This window comes from Archocentrus centrarchus, chromosome 6 (assembly GCF_007364275.1).
Source record: "Archocentrus centrarchus isolate MPI-CPG fArcCen1 chromosome 6, fArcCen1, whole genome shotgun sequence".
In the NCBI taxonomy this organism is placed as follows: domain Eukaryota; kingdom Metazoa; phylum Chordata; class Actinopteri; order Cichliformes; family Cichlidae; genus Archocentrus; species Archocentrus centrarchus.
In genome coordinates, this window is record NC_044351.1 from 35174888 (window position 1) to 35191711 (window position 16824).

General features: G+C 44.2%; 1 protein-coding gene across 2 annotated transcripts in view; it reads left to right on the plus strand.

The window, feature by feature from the left end:
* LOC115782318 (polypeptide N-acetylgalactosaminyltransferase 18-like) overlaps positions 1 to 16824 on the plus strand; it is a 213830-nt gene that overhangs the window by 1058 nt on the left and 195948 nt on the right. The gene's annotated exons all lie outside the window — the stretch shown is intronic.

The following is a 16824-nucleotide window of genomic DNA, read 5'->3' on the forward strand; positions in this document are numbered from 1 at the left end:
CAAGAAAAACAGGAAATTCACACAAGTACGGAGATTATTTTCCACACTTTAGATGCAGAAAAAGCGCTGTGGAGAGATTTGATTACAGAGGCAGGATCTCATCTTCTGTTACTGCAGGTCATGTTGCTGCAGTCATGTGCTTATGGCTCGAGTTTTGTTTGCCTCCTGATGGATGACTCTGAATAGCATCACACACACACACACACACACACACACACATACACTTTAATATTATAGACGACCAAGAAAAAGTAGTAAAACACAGACATGAGAAACAGAGCAGAGAACTCTGCCTTTGCTTAAAGGAAAACCCACTGATTCATACTTTTTTAGCACTGTTTACTGAACAGCAGACTCCTACATGGGTTAAACAAATCTAAACATTTTGTGGCTGCAGAGGGAGCTGAATGATGCCCGAGAAAGCCAAAATGTTTACACACCTATCTGTATTCATATCTGTGCTAAACAGCCTCTTTGTTATTGTTAGCTCCATGTTAGCATTAGCCTTCTAATCCTGACAGATGACCTGTTTGGGCTGAGGGATGTGGATGCCTTTGGTCTAGCTGAAGCCATAAGACACGTGTGCTGTACACAGCCTCTTCCTATCTCTCCCTTAGAGATGGGGTGAGGAGCCCCGCTGCTCCTCCACATGGAAAGGAGCCAGTTGAGGTGGTTCGGGCGTCTGACTAGGATGCCTCCTGGGCACCTCTTGGCTGAAGTGTTCCAGGCATGTCCTACAGGGAGGTGGCTCCAGGGCAGACCCAGGACATGCTGGAGAGATTATATCTCTTGGCTGGCCTGGAAACGCCTTGGTGTTCCCCTGGATGTGCTGGAGGAGGTGGCTGAGGAGAGGGAGATTCACGATGCTCAATGGTATTGTCACTGTACCCTTGACAGAGGATACTTACTTATATCTTACAGAGACTGTTCCATAATATAATGGCATAAAAATTTAAAAGAAGTGCAAAATTGTGTACAGGGTTACCCATTAATTTATTTGGAAATGAACTGGAAACCAGGCACCCTGAAACCCAGGAAGGTTCAAACCCACAACCTTCCTGCTGTAAGCAGACTGGGCTAACCGACTGGAGCGTGTCACAGGGTGTTAAACACTTTTCTTTTAGCCTCTCCAACCGTTAGCCTGCAAACAGTCTCAGAAAATAGAAGGCGTTAGCTTTCCAGTTATTTGCCCTTGCAGGTTTCTGTGAAGCATTTTTCCTTTGGGAATGCCAGTGAGGGGAGAATTCCACATGAAGTGGTAGCTGTGAACTCTGACCCTATGCTAAACAGGTCAGCAGCATCCAGCCACACCAAAACCTTCAAATCTTAGACTCAAACTGACATGCATCCTTTTGGCTCTGAGAATATTACACATCCAGTAATGATGGTTACCGTAGGAACAGAAATGGACTCATTTCCTACAGCGTACCAAAGATTCTCGGATTTTGTGAAGGAGCATCAGTGGTTATTTGTATTTGAGTTAATTCGTGCTTCTAATATGCAGTTAGTGTCCAAGCTGAGTGGAGCATCAAATCCATTGACAGTTAATGTCCCACTTTAATGTACTATTTGTGTTTGCTTCATCACCCCATTTAAAGCCCTCTCTGGCCAACTTTTAAAGTCAGCCTAAATTCAGGAACAGATTAGGTCGGCTGTCTAAGAGCAGCTGTCTCAGTCTGTGGATGTCTTCATTAAAGGAGAGCCATTACATTCATTTCCAGCTCTGTATTTTTATTCGAGGGCTGTTCTACCTTTGAATGGTTCACAGCTGAAAACGGTCCTTACCTGATGCTGTGTCTGAGTGCAGGCTCTCAGGTCTTCACTGTCAGAAACTGAAACCCTTCATAAACAGAAGTTTTGAGTGTGCTAAGGATACCTCCTTTCTTTGATGGACACACTGAACGCTGCTTCACAGCTTCTAATCTGTACAAATGTTTAAATCAAAGTAGAGTTGGTCCTCCTCATTCACCTAAATTGAGTGCATCTCTTAGAATAAAAATAAAAACAAAGAATGAAGGATTGAGGCTGCATCTCGTGTCTGTCGTGGTGAAGAGAGAGCTGAGGTCCATCCCTACCCTCACCTATGGTCATGAGCTTTGGGCAGTGACCGAAAGAATGAGATCATGAATACAAGCGGCAGAAATGAGCTTCCTCTGAAGGGTGGCTGGCCTCTCCCTTAGAGAGAGGGTGAGGAGTGTAGTCATTCGGGAGGGGCTCAAAGTAGCGTTGCTGCTCCTCCACATTGAAAGGAGCCAGTTGAGGTGGTTCAGGCGTTCGATTAGGATGCCTCCTGGTGCCTTTGCATGTTTGGCCAAATGGAAAATGACTGCACTGGTGATTTTGGTACTTCTTTAGGAGGTGCATGGATGCGCAGATCGTACAGACTCGCTTTATTGGACGTCTGAGTTGCTGTCGGATGATTCACGTTAGCAGTCGTTTCATTGTTTTTTTTGGCCTGCATGCATTAATTATGCTGCAGTTTGTGGTGTGTTTTCAGGTGGTTGAATAAGTTAGTGGTGTTGCTTTGCGATGCAAACACAACTGTACAGCGCTCTTTGCACACGATTTGTTCTCGGGTAACATCACTTGTCCTAAATCTGATGTATTTCCAAAGAACAGATGATGATCTGCTTTAAGCTCCTGCTTTTAACGTAGTGTTACTCATTCAGACCAGACCAGGAAACTTCAAGCTTCAAGTGCAGGAAGTCGCTGATTGGCACATGCAGGTGCGTGGTCAGGTGCTGATTTAGGAAGCAGAGCGTGCATTTCCAGTATTGCTCAGTCATATTCATTTAATTGTGGGAAGCCAAACTCAAGATTAAAATTTGATCAATTGTGCAGCTTTAATACAGAGTAGAGAAACAAAAACCGTATCAGCCCGAGTGCTCAGAGCAGGCTGAAGCCTCGGATTACTTGTACATATGCTGACATCATTGTTTAAGATTCAGGCCATGTTTAATCCAGGGATGCATCACTGGAACAGTAAACATGTGAAAATATGGAAATCACAACAGGTCCACCCCATTTACTATCAGTGGGTGAGGATTTTATTCATTGATAAAATGATTCAGTGAGATACACACAGTACTCCTCCTGGGTACTTCATGTTTTAATTATCCTCCTCAGAGATGTACATCAATGAGTCAACAAAAATTAAAAAGTGGGGCAAACTCTTCCCATCTCCTCTGCTAAATGGGACAGTACGTGATCCAGTAACTGAGTGTAGGATTTAGGGGAAATATGCACTGCTGAGGTGATTAACGCCGGAGCTTCTTCAGCGCCCAACAGTCGGCTGGAGAATGTCATTCCTTGGAAAGATAAGGGGCCTCATTTATCAAACATCTCTGAGAGAGACTGTTGATCCAGGATTAATTTTGGGTTTCAGATGAGCACGCTCCTAATCAGAGATGCTGAATTAATAGTGTTGAGAGGAAAAACATCATTTCTCATGCAGAGATGTATAAATGCAGTTCATTTGTGCAGAAAAAGATTTTGCATCAATTTGAACACATTTAAAAAGAGAACTTTATTTGTGGCTGTTTCTGTTTGCATTTATTACTGAGGATGTAAATCGTGATGTTTCTGTCAGAGGAGCACTATTTTATTCATACCAAATTCAACAAGTAAAACTTAAACTGTGCCTTTTTTCAAAGTCTTATTATATGTAAATTAATGGACATTTGGGCCAAATGGCCGGCAGCAGGCCTTTCAGTTTAAAGTCCTAATGCACTTCCATTTCTGTACATTTTAAACTCGTGCAGATTTTTCCCAATGAAAAGTGTTTCCAAAGAGGAGCTGAGAAAAGCTGCAGGACCTGCTTTCTTATAGGGATGACTAAAAAGTGTCACGAATCCAACGAGAAGCAGCTGTTGGGTCAGAGTGTCTGCCTACAACAGGGGGCAGTCTGTTCCCACTCTGGATGGGATTTTAAAGAGGCACACTGATTCAGCACCAGTTTGTCACCAGTGGGAAAAGATGAGTAGAGGACATCATCGTGTTTACTGTGGCAAAGAATTAAAAGCAAATCTAAGGTGATGCACGCTTTCACACACGCCCACATATTCAGCATTTGCATGTTCTAATGCAGTGCTTTGGATGCTCATTGTGCACAGATGTGGGTATTATAAAAGCACACTCATCATTAATGTGGAGGATGGCAGGCTGATGGTTTACTGAACTGTTCAGCAGCGCTAATAGAATCTGCAGAGGCTTCAGGGTTACAGTGGGTGAGTAAACTTAGCCTCTGGAGTGCTCGGCGCACTCCTCTCCTCCGCTGTGCTCGGCCCCCGGGGCTGGTGCCAGATTACATTATCAGCCAGAGGCTGATGTGTTTACGTGTTTATGCATTGTCACTGATACAAAATGACTGCAGAGCTGACACGCAGGTTTGAGGATGGTACAATGCTCAGCATGCAGCAGAGAATCTACTTCACGGGCATGACTTTCATTGGCATTGAACTCAGAGGGTTTGTAAAGTTTGAATGATTGATATCTGAGCATATTACTAATACTCCAAAGCACTAAGGTTCCTGTACCTCTGAAATTTTAATGCTTATGTCAAGACTCAAAGCAGCCACTGCTCTTTTGTTCTGAACTCAGCACCTTAAATCATTGACTAATAGACCCCAGTGTTTTCAATACTATCTAATCTCATGAATCCGGACTGTAACATAGAATATGTAATGTATAAAGTTATGACTATAATCAGGCAAAGAACTCCAGGGCACTCTCTTTTCAAATAAAATTTAAAATGCCTTTATTCTCATGTTTAATCTGACGTGTTTCAGCATAAAACAGAGTTAACCGGAGTTCATGAACACACCAACTCTTCTCTGTGGAAAATTCCACCAGTGACGCTCCAGCAAATCCCCAAAACCTGGACAGGTGTTGGAGTTTAAACAGACGTTGACACAATATTTATCATATTTAAATCAAAATTAAATAAGCAGCACATGGCGGCATCAACCAGACAATATGAATGCATCTTTATAGACAAATGAGGTTTATAAAAAACAAAGTTTGGGTATTTGAAAACTCTTTCATTGGGTTTGTCTTTGTTTCAGAATGACAGTTTTATATGAATGAGTTTCAGGTGTGTGCAGCACCTCTTTGGAATATTATTAGTCCATTGAATGGCTGTTATTAGTCTGTGTCATCAGGTGTTTACTAAGAATTCCTAATTATTCATAAACACATGCAGAGGGATGCCCCGCCCGGAGCCTGGTTCAAAGGGAGTTTTTCCTTCCCACCGTCACCAAGTGCTTCCTCATAGGGGTCATCTGATTGTTGGGGTCTCCTCTCTGATACTGCAGGGTCTTTACCTTATGATATAAAGCACCTTGAGGTGACTTTAATTGAGTAGTGGTACTGTTTAAGTAAGTGAATTTAATTTGATGCAAAGAAAAGTCCACATTGAGACACTGAAGTTGGGGGCACTTTGATTGGCAGTTTCACAGGGAGCTGCAGCTGCTAGCTGTCTGCTAGGCCTCATCACCGCTAATTCGAGCCACTGAAGTGGGCGTGTCAGCTGTGTTTGTGGTCTTGGCGCCTTTTGGAGCATTTTAATGGAGTTGGAATTGAGCTTCCTGAAGTTCAGGCTTCAGCTTTGGTGTGTGAAAGTCTTCATGTGATCACTAGATAATCTTAAGCGCTGTGCTTATTACAGAGTCCAGTTAAGACAGTCTACTTGACAGAGTCTCCTGCTGGTGAGATGGATGTGACTGAAAGCTCACTGTGAGCGGCTGCACTGATATAGAGCACCACGGGGACGTTCTCCGTTCTCTTTCCTGGTGTTGAAGTCATTCGCTGATGGTTGAACTGACGGTGGCCGGTTGGAAAATCGTATCACTCAAAGTTGTGAATTGTCCCCTTCAGCTAATCTTTCTCCTGGCCTTTGTTAACAGGTTTGACCTGAGCTAAGTAGCTATCATCAGAGGAGGGGATCCCTGTGTTCGTTTACAGGAGCATCCAGCTGGTCCATCCAGAATATTTCAGAACGTCTGGATTCTTGAAGACTTTAATCTTCTTTCACTAAGAATCACATTTATGTAGCACATCAGTGTCACACTCTCCTGTCAATCTCTGGGAAAAGGTCAGAGAGATTTCCTCTGACAGTTAGCATTTTTCAGCCTCGGTTTTCTTCTTTCCTCCTTCAAAGTCTTTTCATTTTGACAGATTTGACCTTCCTTCTGTTTCCACATTAAATACACAGGAAGTTGTTTGTTCTGGTCCAGGATAAAACATTTTACACAAGACACCGGCGAGTTTAAAGGTCAAAGTGGGCTAACTTTGGTTATATAAGGACTATAAAAAAGACACTTTATAATTTCATCTTTTCTAATAGCTCTGCTGTCATAGGCGACTGGTTCTAAAAAAGTGTAAGCTCCAAAGCAGATTTCCAGGGGCAGATATTTTCTTGTTTGGGTAATAATAGGACTTGGCAGCATTACTTTAGCCAGCTGACTTAATTTGGTGGCGGTTGATGATTTAGCTGGAGGATGGTTGACTGAAAGGTGAGATAACATTTCACAGAGGATAATATATAGAAATAAAAGTGTAGATTACACTGTTTATTGCATATTTAATAATGTGTTGAACGCTGTTGGGCTCCATAATGAGAACCAGGTTTCAGGGTGGATTTCCCTTTCAGTTAGCTAAGCAGGAATGAGACTTCCTGGCTCTGCTGGGGCAGATCAGATGGCCCCTCTGGCTGGTGCCACGTTACATCGCAGGCTCTGCTGAGGCAGAGACTGAAGCAGCGAAGAGATTCAGGTCACCAAACACACACGTTTTAACACATTTGTTTACAGCCATCCGTTCTGCACTGCGGTGCTGGCGTTAAGTGAGATATGCATGATTAGGAGGGTAATTGTGGAGACACGATGTGTATTCATAGCTACAGTTGTTACTGTTTTTAGTCTTATGTCTGCTACATGTGATGTTTTCATCTGTGCTCTGCATTGTTTGTTTCCATCCTGCCGAGTAGGAGTCTTATTTTTAGGAGTTTCTTTATGAGTCAGTGCAAATTGATCCATGTTGACACTCTTCTGAAGAGGAGGAGGGAGGACTTCTGTGTGTGTGTGTGTGTGTGTGTGTGTGTGTGTGTGTGTGTGTGTGTGTGTGTGTGTGTGTGTGTGTGTCACAGTCAGGTGTCTTCCATGTCATTGAAAATGCATGGCATTGGTGTGAGATCTGATGTGGATGTCAGCGTTTGCCTATAGAGCCTGTATTGCTGCAGAAAGAACAGCATCACGGTACCTGTCCTGTCATCGGTCGGTATACTGTAACACTGGGAAGCTTGTAGAGAGAAATCCAATGTTGGCTCAGGTTTTTCCCCGACGGCCGGACTCTAAGGTGCCTGAGGATTATATAAAATAATGCATCTTAGAGGAAAAGCAAAGGGCCAAAACTCCTTTTACGTCTCTGGAGAGCTTCCTTCTTTTCCTGTGAATGTTAAAGAGCTCCAGGTTCCTCCTCACAGCTCTGAAATTCAAAGGAAAGGTGGTAGGCAGGGTGTTATAATTTTGCAGTGACTTAACATTTAAGTTCTTCTTTGATTGGTCAGATACAGGAAGGTGATGCAGCTCCAGGTGAGTTTGTCGCACTGCCTCCCTGCTCTGATCCCTGACAGCAGTGAGCAGATTATGAGGTTACATTTCTCCCTGTGACTGGCTGCAGATCTGTAGATCTGTGAGGCCAGACCTGCACACAGAAATGATATTTCCTGCTAGACAAAATCTGATAAAATATATTAACTAAACTGTTTCATAACCTCTTCCACCAAACTGTGTTTATGCTGTAAGTGGCCTCAGGACCCAGAAGTCCCATTGTGTTTCTTTGTACTGTGCTTTCTGTTCTTTGGTGTCATTTCATATAAAATCAGCCAAATCTTCCACCTTTCCCACTCACTCTTTTTTCCTTTGTTCAGTGAGTACACAGAGATGCTGTAAACTATTTTGATGCCAAAGGAATCGTGGCTAGAAGCTGAGTCTGCTATTAAAATGTAGTTCGGCCTTTAGGAGACTTTCCATATGTTATAACCTGCTGTGACTGGTGTTGTTTCACATGGTGATATGAGCCTTGAAATTTTCCCCTCGAAGCCGTGATATATCTGATATCAATGCTCAGTGTTGGTTATAAAATATTGTTCTGAAAAATTTGACTATTTAGATTGTTAAACTTGGAGTGGGTATGAAATAGGTTTTATTGTAGTTTTTTAAGATTAAGATTAAGATAGTGTTTATTTGTCACATGCACAGTTATACACAGTACAATGCACAGTGAAATGTATTTTGTACCTGCAACCATATATACACACACATATAAATAAGAAGAATAAAAATTAAAAAAAAAAGTAATTCACACTATACACTATACTCTATATACTATACACTATACACACTTTTATAAGTTATAATATTTACATTGTGCAATAATGGTCCAGTTAGGGCTCAGAGTTGAGCAGACGGATGGCTTGTGGGTAAAAACTCTTCTTCAACCTTTCAGTCTTAGCCCTCAGGCAGCGGTAACGCCGGCCTGATGGGAGCAGGGAGAAGAGAGAGTGTCCGGGGTGGCTGGGCTGTTTTAGGATCTTCATGGCCCTCAGCCTGCACTGCTTGGTGTAAATGTCCTGCAGGTTGGGGAGGGTGGTTCTGATGGTCCGTTCAGCTGAACGAACCACCCTTTTTAGGGCCATGAAGTCCTGCTTGGTGCAGTTTCCCATCCAGGTGGTGATGCTCCCACGCATGATGCTCTCGATGGTGCAGGTGTAAAAGTTCCTGAGCACCTTGAGTGGGAGCTTGAAGTCTCTCAGCCGCCTGAGGAGGTAGAGACGCTGTCTGGCCTTCTTCACAGTGATGTTTATGTGATGAGTCCAGGACAGGTCCTGTGAGATGGTCACTCCCAGGTATTTGAAAGTGTCCACTCTTTCCACCTCAGCACCACTGATGACAAGTGGGTGGTAGTCCCTCTGCTGCTTCCTGCTGAAGTCCACGATCAGTTCCTTCATTTTGCTGACGTTGAGCAGGAGGTGGTTCTCCTGGCACCAGTTCTCCAGGCGGGAGACCTCTCTCCTGTAGGCTGTCTCCTCATTGTGAGAGATTAGTCCCACAACAGCAGTGTCGTCAGCAAACTTGATGATGACGTTGGACTCTGACGTGGCCTCGCAGTCATGGGTGTACAGTGAGTACAGCAGAGGGCTGAGCACACAGCCTTGGGGGGATCCAGTGTTGAGGGTGAGGGAGGATGAGGTGAGGTGACCCACTCGTACCACCTGTGGTCTGCTGGTCAGGAAGCTGTGAACCCACCTGCACAGGGATGGGCCCAGGCCCAGGTCCAGCAGCTTAGAGACCAGCCTGGAGGGAACTATGGTGTTGAATGCTGAGCTGTAATCTACAAACAGCACTCTCACATAGTTCCCCTTACCAGTGTCTATGTGTGAAAGGGTCTTGTGGAGGAGGAAGGATATGGCGTCATCTGTGGATCTGTCTGGCCGGTATGCAAACTGTAGTGGGTCGAGGGTGGTGGGCAGTGAGGAGGTGATGAATGTCTTGATGAGTCTCTCAAAACACTTCATCACCACAGAGGTGAGCGCTATGGGCCTGAAGTCATTGGGGCTGCTGGGGTGTGGTTTCTTTGGGACAGGGACTATGATGGACTTTTTAAAGCAGGTGGGAATCACACACAGTTTCAGTGAGAGGTTGAATATCAGTGTAAACACAGGTGCCAGCTGGTCAGCGCAGGTCTTAAGGACACGTCCACTAATACCGTCTGGTCCAGCCGCTTTCCTGGTGTTTACACGTCTAAACGCCCTCCTCACGTCGTGTTTCGTCACAGTGAGTGTCTCCGCCCCTCCGGCCGGGAGCGCAGCGGGCTGCCAGCTTCCCGACTCAAAGTGCGCAAAGAAGATGTTGAGTTCATCAGCCAGAGAAGCGTCGGCACTCACCGGGGGTGTGTGTGGTGCTTTGTAGTCCGTGATGGTGCGTAGTCCCTGCCACAGTCCCCTGGAGTCAGACTGTTGTAGTTGCTGTTCCAGTCTGCGGCCGTAGCGATGTTTTGCCTCTTTCACCGCTCTGCGGACGTTGTATGATGCAACCTTGTAGTCCTCCATGTTCCCAGAGGCGAGGCCGGAGTTGTAGGCAACGGTGCGGGACCTCAGGGCGTCGCGGACAGATTTATCCACCCACGGCTTCTGGTTGGGAAAAGTCCTGATGGTCCTCCTAAGTGAAGTGTCTTCAACAACTTTCCCAATAAATCCCACAACAGTTTCCGTAAACTCCTCGATGTCTCCGCCCGCGCTGCTGCGAAACATGTCCCAGTCGGTTGAATCCAACGCACCCTGCAGAGCGGCCTCTGTTTGATCAGACCACCGTGTCACTTCTCTCACAGCAGGGGGTTCCTGCCTGAGCCGTTGTTTGTATTTCGGCATGAGAAGGACAGAGGTGTGGTCAGACTTCCCAAAAGGCGGAAGAGGCTTTGCTTTGTAGCCTTCTTTGAATGGAGAGTAGCAGTGGTCTAGGGTCCTCTCTCCTCTGGTGGGGCAGTCGATGTGTTGAATCAACTCCGGTATCAGCTTTTTCAAGTTTGCACTGTTAAAGTCCCCGGCTACGATGAGAGCCGCATCACGCTGGTTAGCCTGATAGGTGGAAATCGCCTCATGTAGCTCGGATAGTACAGTGTTTGTGTCCGCCTGAGGTGGAATATAGACGGCGCTGAAGATGACCGAAGTGAACTCGCGGGGCAGGTAGTGGGGGCGGCATTTCAGGGTTAGGAGCTCCAGGTTAGGTGAACATGATTGTTTCAGAGGGACAACATTCCTACTGTCACACCAGTTGTTATTAATCATTAGGCACACACCTCCTCCTCTTGATTTTCCAGACTCACTCGTTCTGTCCGTGCGATGAACGCTGAAGAACTCCGACGGCTGTACGGCGTGGTCCGGTATGAGGGGGGTCAGCCATGTCTCCGTGAGACAGATGATGTTGCAGTCCCTTATGTCCCTCTGAAACTGTATCCTGGCCCTGAGTTCGTCCAGCTTGTTATCCAGTGACTGGACATTAGCCAACAGGATGCTCAGCAGTGGCGTTTGGTGCGCTCTGCGCCTCAGCCTCTCTCTTACGCCGGCTCTTTTCCCTCGGGGCCTTGTCCGTGACCTGGGTGCTCCGCGCCGTCCTTTGTTTGAGCTGGCCCACTGGAAACGCAGGATCTCCTGGGGCCAAGTCGGGTCGGGAGAAAAAGGTGTCAGAATACAGCCAGAGTGCTGTATTCTGATATTAAAAAGAGTCTGTCTGTCATACGTGATATGACACAGAGCAGGCGGAATTATAAAGTCCAGAATTAGAGCTAAACCTAATATATACAAACAAAGTGTAGGAGCAGGTACGACGGCTGCTGACCTCACCGGCGCCATCTTGAAAGAAAAAAAAAAAACAAAAACAGTGTTTGTGTGTTTTTTCAGCTCTGTCATGAACTTATGAAGTTATGACGGCTCAGAAATGCAGGAAATTTGATTTGTTAGGATAGTTCAGTTCAGTTATGTAGCACCAGTTCACAACAACAGTTACCTCAAGGTGCTTTATATTGCAAGGTAAAGACCCTAGAATATTATAAAGAAACTCCAATAATGAGCAGGACTTGGTGACAGTGGGAAGGAAAAACTCCCTTTTAACAGGAAGAAACCTGCAGCAGAACCAGGCTCAGGGAGGGGGGGTCATCTGTGACCGTGGGGGCTGAGGTGAAAGGGAAGAGAGCAGAGAGGTGGGACAAAAGACACACTGTGAGAGAGAGAACCAGAATTTAATAATTGTTCATGATTAAATACAGTTGTGGTGTATAAAAGCAGTCCTACATATTTATTATGCACATTGAAGGACATATTCTGATAAAATTCAGCGATTTCTCACAATGTTACTGGAGGCCAAAGTAATGCCATCCAGAGTAAGTATCTGGTTTGACACCATGTTTCTAAGATTTGTGGGGTCGAGCACAAGAATTTCAGTTTTATCTGAATTTAGAAGCAGGAAATTAGAGGTCATCCAGGCCTTAATGTCTTTAAGACATTCCTGCAGTTTAACTAATTGATGTGTGTCATCTGGCTTCATTGATAGGTAAAGCTGAGTATCATCTGCATAACAATGAAAATTGATGCAATGCTTTCTAATAATACTGCCTAAGGGAAGCATGTATAATGTAAAAAAGTAGTGGTCCCAGCACAGAACCCTGTGGAACTCCGTGACTCCCCAGTTACATGCACATACTGGAATCTATCAGATAGATGTGATTCAAACCACTAGTTCACTATCATAAATCCCATATCATTACTGACTGGGCCAGTGGTAAATCCTCCAGAAGCAGAGCAGAGGTCTTTGGCACAGCATCACCTACTTCCAAGGTGAAGCTTGAACATATGGTCGTGTGCTTTCAGGCCGATTGTTATCCCTGGCAGAATGGACTACCCACCGGGAAACGTGGACAACACCATCTTTGGCAGTAAATTCATATTCTTTGATGTATTTATGTGTAGCATTTTATTTTGCAAGGTAGGAAATTAATGCATAAGTTGAGCTGGATGCCGTCTTACATATAAAACAAAAAGAAAAATTCCAGTTTCTTTCACTGAGTGAGGAATACAGTTTGTTAACGTAACCCTGGTAACAGATCTTTAATTGGATTCAGCAGATACCTGAATCCAAGGTACTGGTATCAGATCAGTGTCTTTTCTCATCTTCCCAGATTAATCTATTAAAAATAATTTCCCCCTCGAGGTGGATAATTAGCACAGAAGATGGTAAGTAGCATAGAAAGATGGATTCAACCGTGTAACTGTAATTAGATTTTTTTAATCTAAAAATGCATTTTGATTCCTCCGTGTGACAGTGTAGAGTTTGAGCCCACACTGGAGGTCTCTGAATGCATCCTGCAGCAAAATTCAGACAAATTTAAGGGTTTAAGACACATTCACAGCATGTCTGCTGCTATGAACCAACCCAGAAAAATGCAACATGAAATGATGCCGTCACACACTTGCTGGCCCAGCATGCTATTTTTCAATTGACTTCATTCAAACACACAGTGAAAGCAAAAAGATGAAGGTGAAAATAAACACAGTCGGCTGTGAGTGCTGTCTAAAGATGGCTTTAAAAAAGATTGTATATGTTGTTTTTTAGGCAGGCAGGAAACCTGAAACTCCTCATCCTCTAAAACATATAATTATCTTTTATTATTATTTTTATTATTACATCATATATTATTACATCCTGATCCTACAGTGCTGATTAGTTAAACTCAGTTATGGTTAAAATGTTTCTAGTCTGCTGCCGTCTGTCTCGTTCTCGTCTCTCTTGTCTCATTGTCACTTTTCATTAATGTGCTGCCAGGTCAGCGTAACAGAAAGCCGAGGCTGACTGGCAGAAAGCTGTCAGTTTACCGGCTCGATGAAATCAATGATCAATGTGACAGATTTCATCTTATATAAGGGGTCTAGCTGTATTTAGATATTTCTGCTTTGACTCTGTGCACTAGTGAAGGGTAAATTATTTTCAGTATTTTACATGCAGATTACACAACCAGTGTGTAGGCTTTAGTGGCATCGGGTGGTGAGGTCATAGGCCGCAGCCAGCTAAACCAACTCTGAAGGCAGCGATTGGTTCCTCAATTATCGGCTGCTGAAGAACATTTTGGTACAGCAAAGAATTTAAAATGCACAATCCTATTATTTAGAAATATTTGCAAATTAATATTAGCTTTAAAACATTATAGTGGCTCCATCAGGTAGCGGTTTATGCGTTCAAGCAAAAGATCCTCTTTTTGGTCCTGGGAGGAGACACAGATCCCTCTGGGGTTGTTTCAGGAAGGACTTCCAGAATAAAACGAAATCAAACGTAGAGCTGCTCAAACCCCCTAAACCGAATTCTAACTATGACCCTAAAACAGGGGTGGGCAACTCCAGGCCTCGAGGGCCGGTGTCCTGCAGGTTTCCAACACCCCTGAATCAAATGGCTGAATTACCTCCTCAGAGTCCTGACTTCTATATTTGACTCAGGTGTGTTGGATCAGGGACACATCTAAAACCTGCTGGACACCGGCCCTCGAGGCCTGGAGTTGCCCACCCCTGCCCCAAAACATTAACAAACAGCAGTGTGAAAAAAATGTGAGGCATACAAAAACATTTGAAAATGTTGCCACTCTAATGATAAAGGGACATATTTTTATTTAACTCTACAGATTTATTTTATCTTTGACAGATGAGTTCAATCTCTCACTCGTGCAGTTTGGATGAGTGGCTTTTAACAAAATTGAAGTCCACAATCTGACTCTTCTCCACACACACACACACACACGCACACGCACACGCTCTGCCCCAGGTTAGGGGGGACAGCTTCAAATTGTAGCTTAAAAAATATTCCGGTCACACTTTTTTAAGAAGGGGCGCTGCACTAATACATAAAGAAAATGATTATACATTCTGCCATCCCTACATGTGAGGGACCCTTTACTGGAACTACAGTCCAGCATTACTTCAGCCATGTGCAGTCTGAGTGGTAGATGAGTCGAGCACAGACAGCATGCTGCGTGGCTCATTGTTTCGACTTTAAACAGTAAATACAGTCACGATGAGAAGAGAGCGCACCCTCGTTCACTATGAAGGGTTTATGTGTCGGGACATCATAAAAAAATCCTGGGAAGTACTATCTAATATGAAAAAAGAATATGACATATTACATCATGTCATTATGTTTTTTAATAAGAACATTAAAAATAAAATGTATTTAACAACATGCAGAAGTCCACCCCGCCTCCTTCCTTTGGAAATAAGTGGGGCAGTTGCAGCCAGGTGCTGCTAATTAAATTCAGCTGATTAACTGATCACCAGCCAGTGTGAGCACCTCCTATAAAAACAGCCTTTTTGGCATTTTGCTGGTCTGGAGCATTCAGGTGTGTGTGTGCTAACATAATGCCGAGGAGGAGAGACATCAGCAACGATCTTAAAAACCAACTGTTGCTGCCCATCAGTCTGGGAAGGGTTAAAAGGCCATTTCCATACAACCTGAAGTCCATCATTCCACAGTGAGATTATTCCCAGGTGGAAAAAGGCTTCTGCAGAACTCAGCATGTTAAATGTTAATGTTCTTGACAGCAGAGCAGCTGTCAGCAAGGTGGAGGAGGGCTGAGGAGCTGGGCTCCTTGCAGTCACTGAGGGGACCATGAACTCCTCTGGATACCAAAGTATTCCAGAAGCACATGCGAGGGTGTCTGTCCCACAGCTGAATCCAAACTGGGTCACCAACAGCACGATGATCCAAGCACAGCAGCAAGAATGAAGCTGCAGCAACGGCCCAGTCAGAGTCCAGACCTCAGCCTGACTGAAGGCTGTGGGGGGGCCTCAGAGAGCTGTGCAGGAATGAATGCTGCACTTAGTATGTACTTAGATTTTCATGCACTGCTTCTGCTTTTTGTCTTAGTTTTTCTTAAATAAATAATGCCATGTAATGTGTCATGTGCTGTCGTTCTTGTGAGACCTGTAAGCATCAGGTGACTTTTTAAAACGATGTCCTGACATGTAAAACCTGCTGTACTTTGTACATGACTGCATGTTGTAAACGGGGACAGAGGAGCATCATTTGTCCCTCTGCAGAAAGACGCAGTTCAGCGACATTTGATGCTTGGGTGTAATTTCAGAACAACCTGTCAGCAGACATACAAAGAGGATTTACTGCAAACACAGTCATAAATTATCACACCAAACAGACAGGTATGCACATATTAGATCAGCACGTCACACTGAATAATGTAAGAGTCTGATGTGTATCTGTGAGCATTACCTGAGTGAGATTTAAGGATTCTCTATATGAACAAGAAACAGGCTGGATTAAGCTTGTCTTCACATCAGTATCATAAACGTCATGCTGAGAGTTTTATTACTGCAGTGCTGTCAAAAAGTCATTATTGGCTTTAAGAAAGGCTTTTGAATATTTTATTACAACCACAAGAAGGAAACCAATACAACAAGAGACAATATAGGCTTTTAAAGACATTACAAAATAAAAGTTAAAAAAATTACAAAATAAAGGTTTTTTTTATATATATATATATATATATATATATATACACACGCTGCTCAAAAAAATAAAGGGAACACTCAAGTAACACATCCTAGATCTGAATGAATGAAATATTCTCATTGAATAATTTGTTCTGTACAAAGTTGAATGTGCTGACAACAAAATCACAAAAATCAATGGAAATCAAACTTATTAACCGATGGAGGCCTGGATTTGGAGTCACACACAAAATTAATGTAGAAAACCACACTACAGGCTGATCCAACTTTGATGTAATGTCCTTAAAACAAGTCAAAATGAGGCTCAGTATTGTGTGTGGCCTCCACGTGCCTGTATGACCTCCCTACAACGCCTGGGCATGCTCCTGATGAGGTGGTGGATGGTCTCCTGAGGGATCTCCTCCCAGACCTGGACTAAAGCATCCGCCAACTCCTGGACAGTCTGTGGTGCAACGTGACGTTGGTGGATGGAGCGAGACATGATGTCCCAGATGTGCTCAATCGGATTCAGGTCTGGGGAACAGGTGGGCCAGTCCATAGCTTCAATGCCTTCATCTTGCAGGAACTGCTGACACACTCCAGCCACATGAGGTCTAGCATTGTCCTGCATTAGGAGGAACCCAGGGCCAACCGCACCAGCATATGGTCTCACAAGGGGTCTGAGGATCTCATCTCGGTACCTAATGGCAGTCATGCTACCTCTGGCAAGCACATGGAGGGCTGTGCGGCCCTCCAAAGAAATGCCACCCCATACCATTACTAACCCA